Source organism: Acomys minous, assembly GCF_964271855.1.
Source record: "Acomys minous genome assembly, chromosome: 9".
Lineage (NCBI taxonomy): Eukaryota > Metazoa > Chordata > Mammalia > Rodentia > Muridae > Acomys > Acomys minous.
In genome coordinates this window covers 58,443,782-58,458,762 of record NC_140490.1, presented here as the reverse complement: position 1 = coordinate 58,458,762, position 14,981 = coordinate 58,443,782, and the positions used below count along the sequence as shown (strand labels likewise).

Below are 14,981 nucleotides of genomic sequence, written 5' to 3'. Positions count from 1 at the left end.
ATAAGGCATGTGGAGTATTGCTTAAGGACACATGTTAAGAGCATGTAGGGACAGACAGCTCCTGCCTTCAAAGCATTACAGGAGGTCTGCCTGTACCCACTTCCAGCTCAGTTTTCTCGAGGAAAATCAATAACTAATTTGCTGCCTCTCCCACATGATTCTTAGACAGACACACCCAAGGAAACATGATCTGAGGACTGACTGAGAGTGTGGAAGATCCATTCTTTTCAAAGGAACTCATAGAAATACATTGTGACTTATTAATATAAATCAGTCTTAAAAAGAAAAGTTCTGGCATATGCCACACATGGATGAACTTGATGAAATCAGCCAGCACAACAAAACAAGTTCTGTGGTTCCGCTCTGTGATGTAACTTCCAGAGGCAATGGTGATTGCCAGGAACAGGGAGGAGCACGGCCGTGTTTGATGGGTAGAGCTTAAGACTCGCCAGCTGAACCGGTGCGTTGTTTCACAGCGTGGAAGTACAAATGACACTGTTGAACTGCATGCATAAGAAGGGCAAGCGTTAAGTGATGAGGGATGGGTTCTAAGATATTTTATTTTTAATGAGCATCTAAGGCAGCAGTTGCGTTTATGGCATCTTCATACACATGGAAGAGCTAAGGCTCCGCAACTCAGTCTTGTTCATCTCTCTGCCCTGGTCTTTGCACCTCTCTGCCCTCAGTGTCCCCTCAAATCTTTCCATAGCAACTGTGGTCTGTCACCCTCCCTAACCCCTTCCTGAAAGGTTCTTTTTCTCCCCTCATGGATCCCTTTCCAGTTTCCTGGCATCCACTTCTACTCTCGCATATAAAATACAAATATATAAAAATTAGAAACCAGAATCCTTTCTTGAAAGAAAACGTGCAGTGTCTATCTTTCTGTACCTGGGTTGCCTTGCTTAATGCAACAGTTTCCAGCTCTATCCTTTTTCCTGCTGATTTTATAATTTCCTTTCTCTTTATGGCTGGATAAAACTCCATTGTGTGTATGTTGGTCACATTTCCATTTGTCCACTCATCAGTTGATGAACATCTAGGCTGATCCCACTTGCTTGCTATTATGAGTAGAGCAACAATAAACAGGAATGGTCATGCATCTCTGTGGCAGGACATAGAACCCTTTGAATGCACTCCCAGAAGAGTGGTGTTGCTGGGTCATAGAACCAGTCTGATTGCAATTTTTTGGGAAATTTCCACAGTGGCTGCACCAGTTTATATTCCCATCAATAATGAATAAAGGTTCCTTTCCCTGCATCCTCACCAGCATGTGTTGCCATTTGGGTTTTTTTATGGTAGCCATATTGATGAGGTAGCTTTCATTTTTTATTTCCCTAATGGCTAATAATGTTGCACTGGTTAATTTTATGTCACCTTGACTTAAGCTAGCATTATCTAAGAGGAAAGAACATAAATTGAGAAGGTGCCTCCATAGCTCTGGCTCTAGGGCATTTTCTTAATTAATGGTTGATAGGGGAGGGCCCAGCCTATTGTGTGTGGTGCCATCCCTGGGCTGGTGGCCCTGGGTTCTATAAGAAAACAGGCTGAGCAAGCCATGATGAGCAAACCATTAAACCATACCCCTCCATGGCCTCTGCATCAGCTCCTGTCTCCTGGTTCCTGCCTTGTTTGAGTTCCTGTTTTGACTTACTTTGATGATGCGCATGATATGGAAAAGCAAGCTAAATAAGCCCTCTCCTCTCCAAGTTGTTCAGTAGTGGTGTTTCATCAGAGCAATAGAGCCCCTAACTAAATGGATGCCGAACACATTTTAAAACATTTCTTGGCTGTTTGTATTTCTTCTTCTGAGTAATGTCTGTTTAGTCCACTGGCCAATTTATTAACTCACGGTTTGGAGGTGGCATTACTATTAGTAGTAGTAGTATCATTATCATTATTATTATTATTAATTTTACATACCAACCATAATTTCTCCTTCCAATCTGTCCCTCTCACCTCACCTCTTTGGGAATGTTTTTAAAATTCTACTTTTGAAGTTTTTTGTAAAGTCTAGATATTAATCACAAATATGAAATGTAGCTAGGAAAGATTTTTCTTCCATTCCATGGGCTGTCTATTCACTCTGCACTAGGTTTCCTATGCTGGGCAGAAACTGTTTAGTTTTATATAATCACATTTGTCAAATCCTGGAACTACTTCCTGTGCTATTGTGGTTTATTCAAGGGGTCCTTGCCTATGCATGTGTTCTTAGTGGATTCCCTATATTTCTCCTTGCAGTTTCAGTGTTTCAGGTTTTAAATTAAGGTCTTTGTTCCACTTCAAATTGATTCTTGTATAGGGTGAGAGATATGGATCTAATTTTATTATTCTAAGAGTGGATATCTAGCTTTGCTAGCACCATTTATTGAAAAGGATGTCAATGTATGTTTTTTAAATCTTTGTCAAAAATTAGGTGTGCAGGTTTATTTTGGGGTCCTCTGTTATGTTCCATTGGTTCGACAAGTCTACCTTTATGCACCCATCACCTCCTCTCACATATGGCTATGAGTTAACTTCATGGACAGATGAAAATGCAGTCCTATGTCAGTTAAATTCTATTATTTTCTATTGAATGAATAAGGGGAGAATACCTTTTCATAGCTGAATCAGTTATCTAAAAAGTACTTTAAGCCTGTCATATCCAAAACCAAAATGATGGTCACGCTCTCTCAAGTTCACATTTTTATCAGGGTTTTGTCCTGATGAGGAAATCGCTATATATTCTTCTATTGCTCTTCAGACATCTCCGGTCCACATAAGCCCTGCCCTCCTTCACTGCTGTATCAACGTCACCACTAAGCCCTGCTAATTCTTACCCACAAAGTGCCTTCTCCTCACTGTGAAGCCAGCTCAACATAAGCATCCATTAACCCTCGCATGAACCACCAAATTGATCCATATTGAGTGTCTCACTTTTACCCCAAACCCTTCCCATTTAAGGTGAAAACAGAGTGGCCTTTCCAATACTAATCAAGCATTCCAAACCCCTGCTTCAGACATCCAGTGATTTTTTTGGTTTGTTTGGTTTGTTTGTTTGTTTGTTTGTTTGTTTTGTTTTTGTTTTGTTTTGGCTTGGTTTGATCTGGTTTGTGGGTTTCTTTGTTTTTGTCTGTTCATTCGTTTTCTGTTTGTTTTGAGACAGGGTTTCTCTGTGTTATCTTGGCTGTCCTGAACTCACTTTGTAGACCAAACTGGCCTTGAACTTACAGTGATCTGTCTACCTCTGCCTCCCAAGCGCTGGGATTAAAGCCATGCACCACCACGCCCAGCAACATGCAGTGTTTTTACAAAAACTGGAAAAAAAATCCTCCTATTTATGACTCTGACTCCCTAGCTTCCTTCCATCCCAGTGCATCTTCCTCACTGCACTGAGGTCATATTCACTCTCTGCCCATCCTTGGGTAGATGACTGTGGTCTCATCCTTTCTGTGCATGGAATCTTCTGCACCAATCACCATCTCTGCCATCCCTGATTGACTTCTGACTGTATTCAATCCGCCATGCAAAGGGCTACCTCTTTGGGACAGCCTCCTATCACTGTTAGTTAGGCTACTTAACTTCCTGCATGGTTCTTTTCCCACAGCCTCATTTCCCAAAGATGTGTTAGTCATCTGAAACCAGGCACCTGGTTTTGCTTATTCGTTTGGTTGGTTTGCTTTTAGTCGTGTTTTGGTTTTCGCCGTTGTGTTTTGATTGCCAATGGTAACTGATGGAAGCTTCACATTTTGAAGTGCAATCACAAAATGATAATATGAGGAGGTGGAGCCTGTGACTGCGTCATGGATGGCAGCATCCTTATTAATGGCTTAGTGCTCTTAAAAAGAGCGCCCTAAAGAGCTCTCTCATTCATTTCTACCACATGAGAACACAATGAGAAGGTGACAGCTATGACACAGTCAGAGGGTCCTCACCAGACACTTAATCTGCCAGTGCCTTGATTTTGGACTATAGGCAACTGTGAAATTACTGACTGGGTGGCCCAGTCCTGACGATGCAGGAAGATAGCAAGTTCAAAGCCTGCCTGGACTACAGAGTGAATTCAAGGCCAGTCCGCGTGCCTCAGCAAAGCCCTGTCTCAAAATCACAAGTAAAAATAGGTGGATGGAGGTAAGGAAGAAGGAGGGAGTGGGAGAAGTGGGGGAGGGGGGGAAGCTGTGAGTGTAATGTAATGTTAATTAGTTAATTAGTTAATTAATTAGAAAAAGTAAAAATAGGTCTAACAGTATAGCCCAGTGGTGGAGCATTTGTCTTACATCTATGAGTCCCTGGGTTTGATTACCAGTAAAACACACACACACACACACACACACACACACACAGAGAGAGAGAGAGAGAGAGAGAGAGAGAGAGAGAGAGAGAGACAGAGACAGAGACAGAGAGACAGAGACAGAGAGAGAGATGCAGACAGACGGACGGACGGATGGGCAGACAGACAGACAGAGATAAGCTTTGAGAAGTATATTTCTGTTGTTTAAGAGGTTTCTGCCATACCCAACTTGTGGTATTTTCTTATTGCATTCTGAATGGACTAAAACATCATTATGTTCCCCTGTACACAGCACAATGCTTTGCAAATAGCAAGTTCTGAAAAAGAATGGATGAATGAATGCAGGAATTCAGAACAACTAGAAGCAAATGACTCTAAATTACTTACTCTGAATTACAGCATTTTAATGAGGAAATTCACTATTATTGCTAGCAAGGGCAGGCATGTAATTTGATGAAAGTGGTCTTTGTGGAGCTGCTTCTGTGTGCTCAGCATCACCACAGACAAAGGACTGGAAGGGAAACAGAGTGGACATCTGACATGACCTCTGTCCCCAAATAGTACTCAAAGGTCACATGCAGTGCTCGAACAAAGAAATAGGAAGGCAAGTGCTCATAACACAATGATACCCCAAAGACAACACATGATGTAAAACCTGCAGAACCGCTCACACGGCTTCCTGTGGGCTGCGAGTGCAAGAGAGATGGGGTACACCAGAGGGATGAGGCATCGTTGTGAATGAGCTCACAGCTGAATTAGTGATCTCGGTGCAAGGAGAAGAGAGGGAGGGTTCCAAGGGCAGAAAAAACACCCCCACCCCCCACCGGCAGGAGGCAGCATAGTGAGTTTATGGAGGAGGACCACACTGCTTATGGGAGCACAATGGGAGCTGAGGCTCTTCATCCAGAAGTCAGGACATCACTTCATCCAGAAGTGATTGAGAAAGGGCTTGGGAGAGACTAGGATGATCACCTGGGGCTTGTTTCTGGGAATTCACTCCATCGTGGAGGTATTGTGCTTACCTCCCGCTGGGGACACTCCAGAGACTGTGGCAGTTGGCTGGGACAAGGGAGAAAGGGCTTACAGGTGGATGGAAGGATCACTTCTGCTGGAGTCACTCAGCTTGCAAAGTCCTGGGCCTGAGGAAAGCAAGCCTGAGCCCCTGTGCCCCAGCACCCGATGACTTCAGGACATTAATCAACCAACAAGAAAGACCTACCCTTGCTGACAAGTGGGGTACTGTGCCTTGTAATCCTCATCATCTTAAACTTGAACGCTTTTTCTTATAATCTTGGGATGCATCTGCATTCGCCTGGGATTTTTAGGGATGAGTTTGAGAAGCCATTAGAACTTCTGGTGGGTTGGAACAACATGTTCTGTGAAGAACTTGCGCCACTGATAAAATTCCTGGACCCGCTAGTGCTCCCGCTCAGGAATACAGGAAGATTTACTGGGTTTCAGAGATATCAGAGGCAAAAGGAAAGACCAGTGGAATAGCCAAATCTTTCCTCTATTCATGAACAGAGTGGTTTCCCCTAGATGCATTCCAGCAACTTTGATCACTGCATGGGCACGAAGCAGAGATGCCCCTTAGGTTTGTATTTCTAAAATAAAACAGCATAATGATTTATGCATCTGTATTCGTGAATTCTTGCAACCTGGGTGATGTTTCTTCTTCTTCTTCTTCTTCTTCTTCTTCTTCTTCTTCTTCTTCTTCTTCTTCTTCTTCTCCTTCTCCTTCTCCTTCTCCTTCTTCTTCTTGTGAATACATATTTAAATTATCATAAATTCACATCAAGTCAATAAGTGAGACTGTAACTTCTGAAAACTCAAATGTATACATTTCAGGAAGGACTTCACTAGGAGGAGTGGTAGGTTTTAGAGCTTGGTACCACTGACTGTATTGTGTTCTTTAAGTAATAAGAGACAGATAAGAGAAAGTCAATTATAAGAATTTTCTGGCAATAAAATAGGCAACCTACAAAGAACTCTACTAAAGATGTGGATAAGAAATGTTTGATTTTTGTAGCAACTGTCCCATTGAAAACTTGACGAAGATTATGAACATGTAGCTTACTGAGGATTGATACCCAACTATCCTGAACAAAAAGGGAAGGAGAGGGGAGGATTGCAACAGCTCTCTCCAAGAGTGATGCCAACAGAAACAATGAGCTACCCAGCACAAAGGGTCATAGCTTGAAGCGCTATCTGGGATGTGTTGCAAATGTTTTCATGTGTTGTAGGTGAGTGTTTTTCTTTGAGGAAAAAGGTTTTTAACAACTTCAAAAAGGGAGGGCTCACCACTCTTCAAATGAGCAAAGCAACTGTTAAAAATTCTGTCTTTCAGAAATAAAAACCTGGGCCTGCGAGATGGCTCAGTGGGTAAAGGCGCCTGCTGCCAAGGTTGACAACCTGAGTTTGATCCCCAGAAACCACATGGGAATGATCCGAGTGGTAGGCGAGAACCTGCTCCCCCAAGTTGTCCTCTAACTTTTACACATATGCTGTGGGCCCGTGTACACACACACAAACAGAGAGAGAGAGAGAGAGAGAGAGAGAGAGAGAGAGAGAGAGAGAGAGAGACAGAGACAGAGACAGAGACAGAGACAGAGACAGAGAGACAGAGACAGAGACAGAGACAGAGACAGAGACAGAGACAGACAGACAGACACAGACAGAATTAATTTAATGTAATAAAACATCTTAAGACCTAAAAACTGCAGCCCAAGGCTTGGCTACTTTCTCTCTCTCTCTCTCCAGGGGCATTGTGCTGAAAGCTTGGCCCCAGCTCAGTAGAAGACATTAGGTGTGGTGAACACAGAAGCAGATAACCTCAGTCTCACATAAATCCTCCTGCCTCTGCCTCCTGAGTGCTGGAATTAAAAAAAAGCATATGACACCATGCCTGGCTCACTTTTGCCTATTTTTAAACTAAGTTAAAAGTATCTTTCGTTAAGTTAATTTCTCACTGTTGAATTATAAGAGATCTTTTTTATTTTATTATTGAGTGTGTGTGTGTATGCACACGCGCGTGCACACGCATGCATCTGTGTGTGTGTATGTGTAGCTACTATCAATGCAGAAGGCTAGAAAAATGCATCAGAGCATCTGGAGTTATAGGTAATTGCAAGCCAAAGGATATTGTGCTGGGAACGCAGCTCAGGGCCTCTGCAAGAGCAGTGTATGCTTTTAACAACTGAGCCAATCTGTTCAGCTCCCACAATTTCTTTTACATGTTCTACACGTGTGCCTGTGTGTATATACATCTAAGCATTCCTATTGTATATTTTCTGAAAGTCAATAGTCTGAGTCTCCAGTTTTACTGGTATTTCCCATAGTGCAGTTTTTAGTTTTGATGACAAGACAAAAATTGTCGATTGTTTATGCCTGGTGGGTTTTTGTTTGTTTGTTTGTTTCTTTTGTTTTTGTCTCAAAGAGCAGTTTCTCATTTAGATGACACCTAAATTTTTTTGTGTATATGTGATTTTTTTTTTTTTTGCCTTCTAAATATTTGTTGTTTATCCTAAGTTGCTAAGATGCCTCCTTGTGTTTTCTTTTAGGAATTTGATTTTCTGCGGGGTTAGAAAGATCATTCAGCAATTACAAGTGATCACAGATGCCCCTTGGTTCCCAGCACCCACATCATTCACAACCACCTCTGACCCCAGCTCCAGGGGATGTGATGCCCTCCTCTGAATCTTTGAGCACCTGCACACACATGCACATACCTACGCAGAGACACATAAAGAGTAAAATATCTAAACCAAATGCAAAGTTCCATATCTAGGTCTACCGTCTACTTCACTTTAATTCTTTTACTAACTTGTTTGCACTATGATTATAACTGCTGTTGTCATTACAGGTGACACCCATATATCTTAGCCTCATTTCTGGAAACAGATATCCTTTCTCCATTGGGTTACATACATTGCATGACCTATTTTTTTGATCATTCTTATAAAAGAGCACAGAAAAGATGCATATCAAACTGTTGACGCTGATAGCCTTTAAGCAGTGGAATTGGAGAGGAATGGAGAGTAAATTAGTATTTTTTCTTTCTCTCTCTTTGGGACTGCTCAACTTTTATATGTGAAAATAAAGGAAAGGCAATATGTTATCATCTGAAATAAAAATAACATAGGATGGGGGTTTTCTGCAAAGGAGAGTGGGGTCGTGTCAGTAAGGAAGCAGTGGTGAGGGGCAGGGCTGGACACTGTCATCCCATCCTGTGAGGAAGAGGCCAAAGAAACAGAAGATGCTTTGAAGGCAGAACAGGGGACTTGGAGACCAACTGAATGTGGAGGAATGTGGGAAAGGTAGAAAACAAAAGAAACTCCTCATTTGAACCCGGGAAAAATAGCTGTTCTGAGGAAAAAAAATTAAGAAGCCAAAATTTAATTTCCTAATATAAAACAATTTGAAGGGACTGCAAATTATGTCACTAGAAAAGTCTTTTGAAACCTCAAAGCTTCCAAAGACAGGCACTTGATCTAGAAAAAGCAAGTGCCCTCTGGGATGTACTTGCTATTTTCACCAACATTTTTTTTGAGCAGTTCTGTTGGGTAGTCACTCACACAGGGAACACAGAGTTCAGAGGTAAACACGAAGAGGACCTACATCTCACACTGAGGGGGTCCAGAGATTGACAAATAGTTAGCTGTAATAATTACTTCATAAGTGAACATGAGCCGGGCAGAGATGGCAGACAAACTGTATTTAAATAGGGCTGTTCAAGTGCCCGAGCATGTTTGGGAATCATTCTGTTAATTATTTTCAGCACTCCTTCCTCAGTCTTGTTTACACTATTAATTTATCTCACAACCCCTTTCTTAGCAAATAATACCAACGGATCCAGTGGGACTTAGCAAGAAGAAGTGGAATCTAAATTAAAGTAAACCACCAGCGTTGGGTTTTGCTTCTGCTTTTACAGACAAGCGTCAGCTACATGAGATGATAGCACTAAATAGAGGGTGGCTGAAAGACCAGCTGTGCCTGATTTTCCTGGGGAAAGGGGCTTATGGAATGGTCCCCTATGTGTGGAGAAGTAAGTGTAGGAGCAGACCGTGGTTTGAATGAGACCTTCCCCCACCACATAAACTCAGGTGTTTGATAATCGGCCCCCAGTTAGTGGCACTGTTTGGGTAGATTTGGGAGGTACAGCCTTTCTGGAAAAAACACGTCACTAAGGCCAGACTCAGAGACTTCAAAGTCACATGCTATTCCCAGTTTGCTCTCTCTGCTTCCTGTTTGTGGCTCAAGATGTGAGCCCCCAGTTTCTGCTCTAGCCACCATAACTGCCACTTGGCTGCCGTGACAGACTCTTATCCCTCTGAAGCCATAAACTCAAATAAATCCTCCTTTTACAAGTTGCATTGGTCATGGTGTTTTATCACAGCAATAGAAAAGTAACTATACCTTTATATAAAAGTAACAGGAAGCACAAGAAGAAAATAAGCAATGGGAAATCACTTATCAAGGGTCAAATGGGGCAAAAGGTGTGACTTCATTCAACTACCGTAATGTTCACTGGACGTATGAAGGAATCGACATTTCACAGAGGTGATAAGTAAGAGCAGAAATTGAAACACAGATCTGTCTATCCATTTTCAATAACCCCTCTAAGAAAATAAATGAGAAAGAAGACTAAAACAGCAGAGGTCTTATTTATTTTTCTATCATTGCATTTAAACACCATGACCAAGGCAATTTATAAACGAAAGAATTTAAGTTAGGGCTTACAGACTCAGAGGGTTAAAGTCCATGACCACAGTGGCAGGGAGCATGGCAGCAGACAGGCAGAAAGGCAGCCATGACTCCCAGTGGTTTCTAACAGCTCACGTCTTTACACAACCACTAGGCAGAGAAAGAGCTAACTGGGAATGGCATGGGCTTCCGAAACCTCCAAGCCCACCACCCCCTCCAATGACACACCACTTCCTGCTCTTCCCCCCAAACAGTTCTGCCCACTAGGGACCAAATATTCAAATATATGAGCCAACGGGGCCTGATTCTCATTTACAGCCCCATGCTAGCTGTCACTTACTGAACCAGTGCTCTATGGGAAGAGCTGCACTACCTCCCTGCAGACAAACGACGACCTTGTCCAAAAGTTCCTGATGTTTGCAGACTCATCAGAGCTTCTTAATTAGATTTAAGGAAGACAGCAAAGAGAGTGGGTGCGTAAGAACAAGGGAAATATATGGATAATGGATTACAAGAGTTGGGCTCGTTTTGTCTTAATGGTGAAATGTTTTGTTGTATATCAATGTTGTGTTGCCAGAAAGAGTAACAGTTTGTTTAGTTCTCATCCTACTATCTTGAGCAGAAGATCATGAGCAAAAGGCCCTCCCTCAGACCTTTAACCTCCTCCTCCTCTGCAGCACTGGGACAACTTCTGCCACCCCATCTCAGTGGTATTGAGAAATCAAGTAGGAGGAACATCTGCAAATGTGCCTGAGACACTTCTCAAAAGCTGAGTGCGCGTGCCTAGGGTCAAAGCCGGCTGAACCACACTGTGGTGTTTGGGTGGGTTTGGCTACTCAGTTGCTGTAAGCACCATGGGAAAGAGTGAGCACTAATAATTAAACAGCTTGGTTCTGGCACCGGTGTATAAAGGCACAGATGGAGCAACGGGGAGACTAGAAACAGACCACCCACGTGTGGGAATTTAATGTGTGATAAAGGGGAACTTTAAGTCACTGGGCAAATAAGATGTCTCGGTGTGTGTCAGAGAAACTGGGCAGTCTGTGGAAACACAGTAAGGCTGATGATGACTCTATCACGTATCTAACCATGTCCAGATGTTTCAGATTTGATCATAAAAAAATAATCAAACTATAAATCCCTACATGATAACACAGGAGGATTTGCTTGGTTATTTTAGGAATGAATACCTGGTTAAATAAGATGTAAGGTACAAAAGCCACAGAGGAAATAGTTCAAAATTTGACTTTATACAAATGTAAAAACTCCTGCAAAGGAGTGGTGCGGTGTGTAATGATCTAACTTGGTGGACATCCCATTTGGAGTATTCATCATTTCTTTGTCTCGAGCTGCATAAATAGGAACAATCATTATAGATCAATTATAAAACCTACTCAATGTGATGGGTTGGGTCAACTTTAAGAGTGGAGAGCGATGTTGAGTATAGTCATGTCCGCTGTCTGTCCTTCCAGCACTTAGAAAGCAGAAGTAGTAGAATCAGTCGATCACGGTCATCTTCAGTCACATACAGAACTACAGACTGAAGGCCGAGTCCAGGGCTAATGTGGGTTATATTAGTTTAAGTCTCAAAACAAAACAAAACAATAACAAAGTGGGAGTGAGTTCCCTATCCTTTTTAAAGGGTGCTGTACTATGTGTCACATTCTGGTTTAATGCTTACTTGTTAGTAAAGTTGTTGTCTATCACTTTCAAAAAAAATAGAGCAAGCAAAACGATAATAAAGTAAGAGCCCAAAATAAAACTATAGAGAAAATGGTGACATTTATGACAGCAAGGAAGTAAATTGTTTAATAGCAATTAATTAGCTACCAAACATGTAATGACTTGCTATAATATACCAGGCACCATTCCAAGCATTTGAATATTTAAAGTGACTGAAACTTCCCTTTGGAGCAGTCATATTCTACTGGAGGACACAAGGGGATTTGTGTGCTACTAGAAAAAGACAATTTTTTAAACGAGTGAAGAGTATAAGTAGCTTACTAGACTGATAATACGGACAGCATTTAAACTTGAAAATGTATTCACTCTCAAAAAGAATGAAATGCAAATTAAATTTCACTAAGAAAAAAATTTCATCCATCAGATTTCCTAAAATTAAAAAAAAAAAAGTAACAAGTGCTTTAAGATATCAGAGAAATAAAATGAAGGGGACACCAGAAGATAGAAAGACCTCCCTTGCTCATAGCCTGGAAGGATAATGTTGTGAATATGGCCTCTCTACAAAAAGCATAGATTCAGAGAAATGCAACTCTTCACAAAAGTTAAATAAGTCATTTCAAAATTCATATAAAAACACAGAAGACACCTAATGCTCCTGAGCTAAAATTATCATGAATAATAAAAACACTGCCATAGGTATTATAATTTCTGATTTCAAGTTATACTAGATAGCCTTACAAACAGCACAATAATGGCATAAAAGTGGACTCAAGATCCTACAAGAGCATGGTCCTACTACAGCTACATGTTTTTAATAGAGAGGCCAAAAATAAATCTTGAGAAAAAAAAAACACAGCATCCTCAACAAATTGTGTTGAATAAATTGGATAACTACATGTAGAAGAAAGAAACTAGATTCTTATATCTTACCCTTCACAAATTTCAACTCCAAATGGATCAAGAACCTTAACGTAAGACCTGATAGCATGAGTCTGTCACAAGAGAAAATAGAGCATACACTTTATAGGCACGGGTAAGGACTTTGTGGTTGACTATAGGCACAGGAATTAAGACTAACAATTGACAGATGGGACCTTATGATATTAAAAAAAAAACCCATATCAACAACTTCTGAACAGCAAAGGGCACCATCAATTGAGTAAAGAGGCAGCCTACAGAACGGAAGAAAATCTTCAGCAAGAGGACATCAACTAGAGAGTTTGTGTCTAAAATATGCAAAGAACTAAAATATCCAATCACCAAGAAATCAAACAACCCAATCAAAAACTGAGGCATGTGAGGCTGGAAAAATGACTCAGTGGCTAAAAGCAATACTGCTCATCCAGAGGACCAGAGTTCAGTTCCCAGCACCCACTTGGGCTATCTCTTGATCACCTGTTAATCTAGCACCCATGGCTTCTAGCGGCAACTGAAACACACACACACACACACACACACACACACACACACACACACACATAATTTTTTTTCAAGTTGGAGGATGAAACTAAACAGAGCTCACAAAAGAAGAAATGTAAGTGGCTCAAGAATATTTCAAAATACTTAAACAATAAGAAAATGCAAATGAAAAGTTCTTTGAGATTAGATTTCATCTCACGCCAGTCAGAACAACTAAGATCAAAAAAAGCAAATGACAGCAAACACTGGTGCGGATGTGGGTGAAGGGGAACATTTATCCCCTGTCCCTGAGAGTGAAAACTGGTTCAGCCACTATGGAAATCAGAGTGTCGGTTCTTCAAAAAGTTAAAAGTAGATTTACCATATGATCCAGCTACACCACTCCCCTGCACGTGCTCAAAGGACTCCATATCCTACTACAGGGACACTTGCTTGTCCTTATTTATTGTTATCCCATTGATGATATCTAGGAAATGGAAATAGGTCAGATGTTCCCCACCTGATGAATAAATGGAAATATATTTTCATTAGATATACACAATGAAAATTTTTCTGCTACAAAGAATGGTGAAATTAGGAAAAATGCAGGAAAATGGATAAAGGCAGGGGAAAAAAATCACTCTGAATGAAATAACCCACACCCAGAAAGACTAACCCCCCACAAGTTCTCTCTTGCAGGTGGCTGCTGAGAGAAGTGAGGGGCAGGAAGGGAGACTGTGGGTGGGATGCATTGTATGAGAGAAGAATAAATAAAAAGAAAAAAAAAGAATATTTACTACAGCATACATATTTGCCAGCAGCATACATATCAACCAGAAGCAAATCCAGAATATATCTAATATGGTGCAACATGTTAAAAAGAATAGAGTTGTTGAAAAGAATGAGGCAGGCCTATATTAAGAAAAATACCTCAATATATATTAAGTGAACAGTGAAAAAAATTAACTTCTCAATAGGTCTATGTTGTGCTGTGCTGGTCAATGTGAAACATCGTAAAAATTTGTAAGTATGTATATATGTACAAAATATAATTATAAATTGTCATAATATAGAAATGTTTAATATATAATTTACAAATAAAAGTTACGATACTCAGCATGGTAATTTACATCCCATAATACACTGTGACTCATTATTTCTTTTAAACACCATTATTAGTGCTTTAAATCACTCTCTCACCCACAATTGTGTCACGAAGTCAGACTATGAGTAATCTTGATTGTTATTCAAGGGAAGCCCACCACTCACAGCTGTCATTGACAAATGGGTGTGGTTCACACATGTACGCTGGTTAACATTTTATTTGCACTCGTTAGTGAAATGAAAGCAAAGCAATAAATATGTATGCTGCACATCACCTGTTTATGAGTAACATAAGCAGTCTCTTTGCTGCTCAAGTAAGAAGTTTGAAGGTTTATTCAAAAAACACAGTTCCTCAAAAAAATAAGAGCCCCACAACGTAGCAATCTGACACAGCAGTTAGACATGTGCTCTGCTTCTCGGTCATTTCCTCTACCACTTTCTTGAGTCTAGACCAAAGACAACAAGCCATGGTCATAGCCTGCCATCTGGTTCTGTACTCACCACTGGGAACGGGGCTGTGTTCACGCTAACACGCTAACACGGTACAACAATGCCACTTGGAGACCAGACATGTGGTTCACAAATCCCAGAGCATTTACTATCTAGCTCTTTCCAGAAAAGGTTTGCTGATCCCTGGAACTGACACTCAACTAGACATAAAACAAGTTCTGCTCAGTTTTCCAACCTAAACACTCCCACCTTTACCAATCAGAAGCACCACGCACCTCCATTAAACTGAATGCAGACAACACTCCATGGTACCCCCACCTCGCCGTGCAACAGAGACAATGCACTGCGAGGTAAACAAGTGCAAGAGCATCAGTAG

At 41.1% G+C, this 14,981-nt stretch overlaps 1 long non-coding RNA gene across 1 annotated transcript in view; it reads right to left on the bottom strand.

The window, feature by feature from the left end:
* Positions 1-334: 334 nt before the first annotated feature.
* The window catches only part of LOC311604475, a 104,874-nt gene continuing 90,227 nt past the window's right edge, over positions 335-14,981 (bottom strand). The window contains exon 4 of the long non-coding RNA XR_014781508.1: positions 335-503. This is a non-coding gene — a long non-coding RNA (uncharacterized lncRNA). The remainder of the gene's footprint in view (positions 504-14,981) is intronic.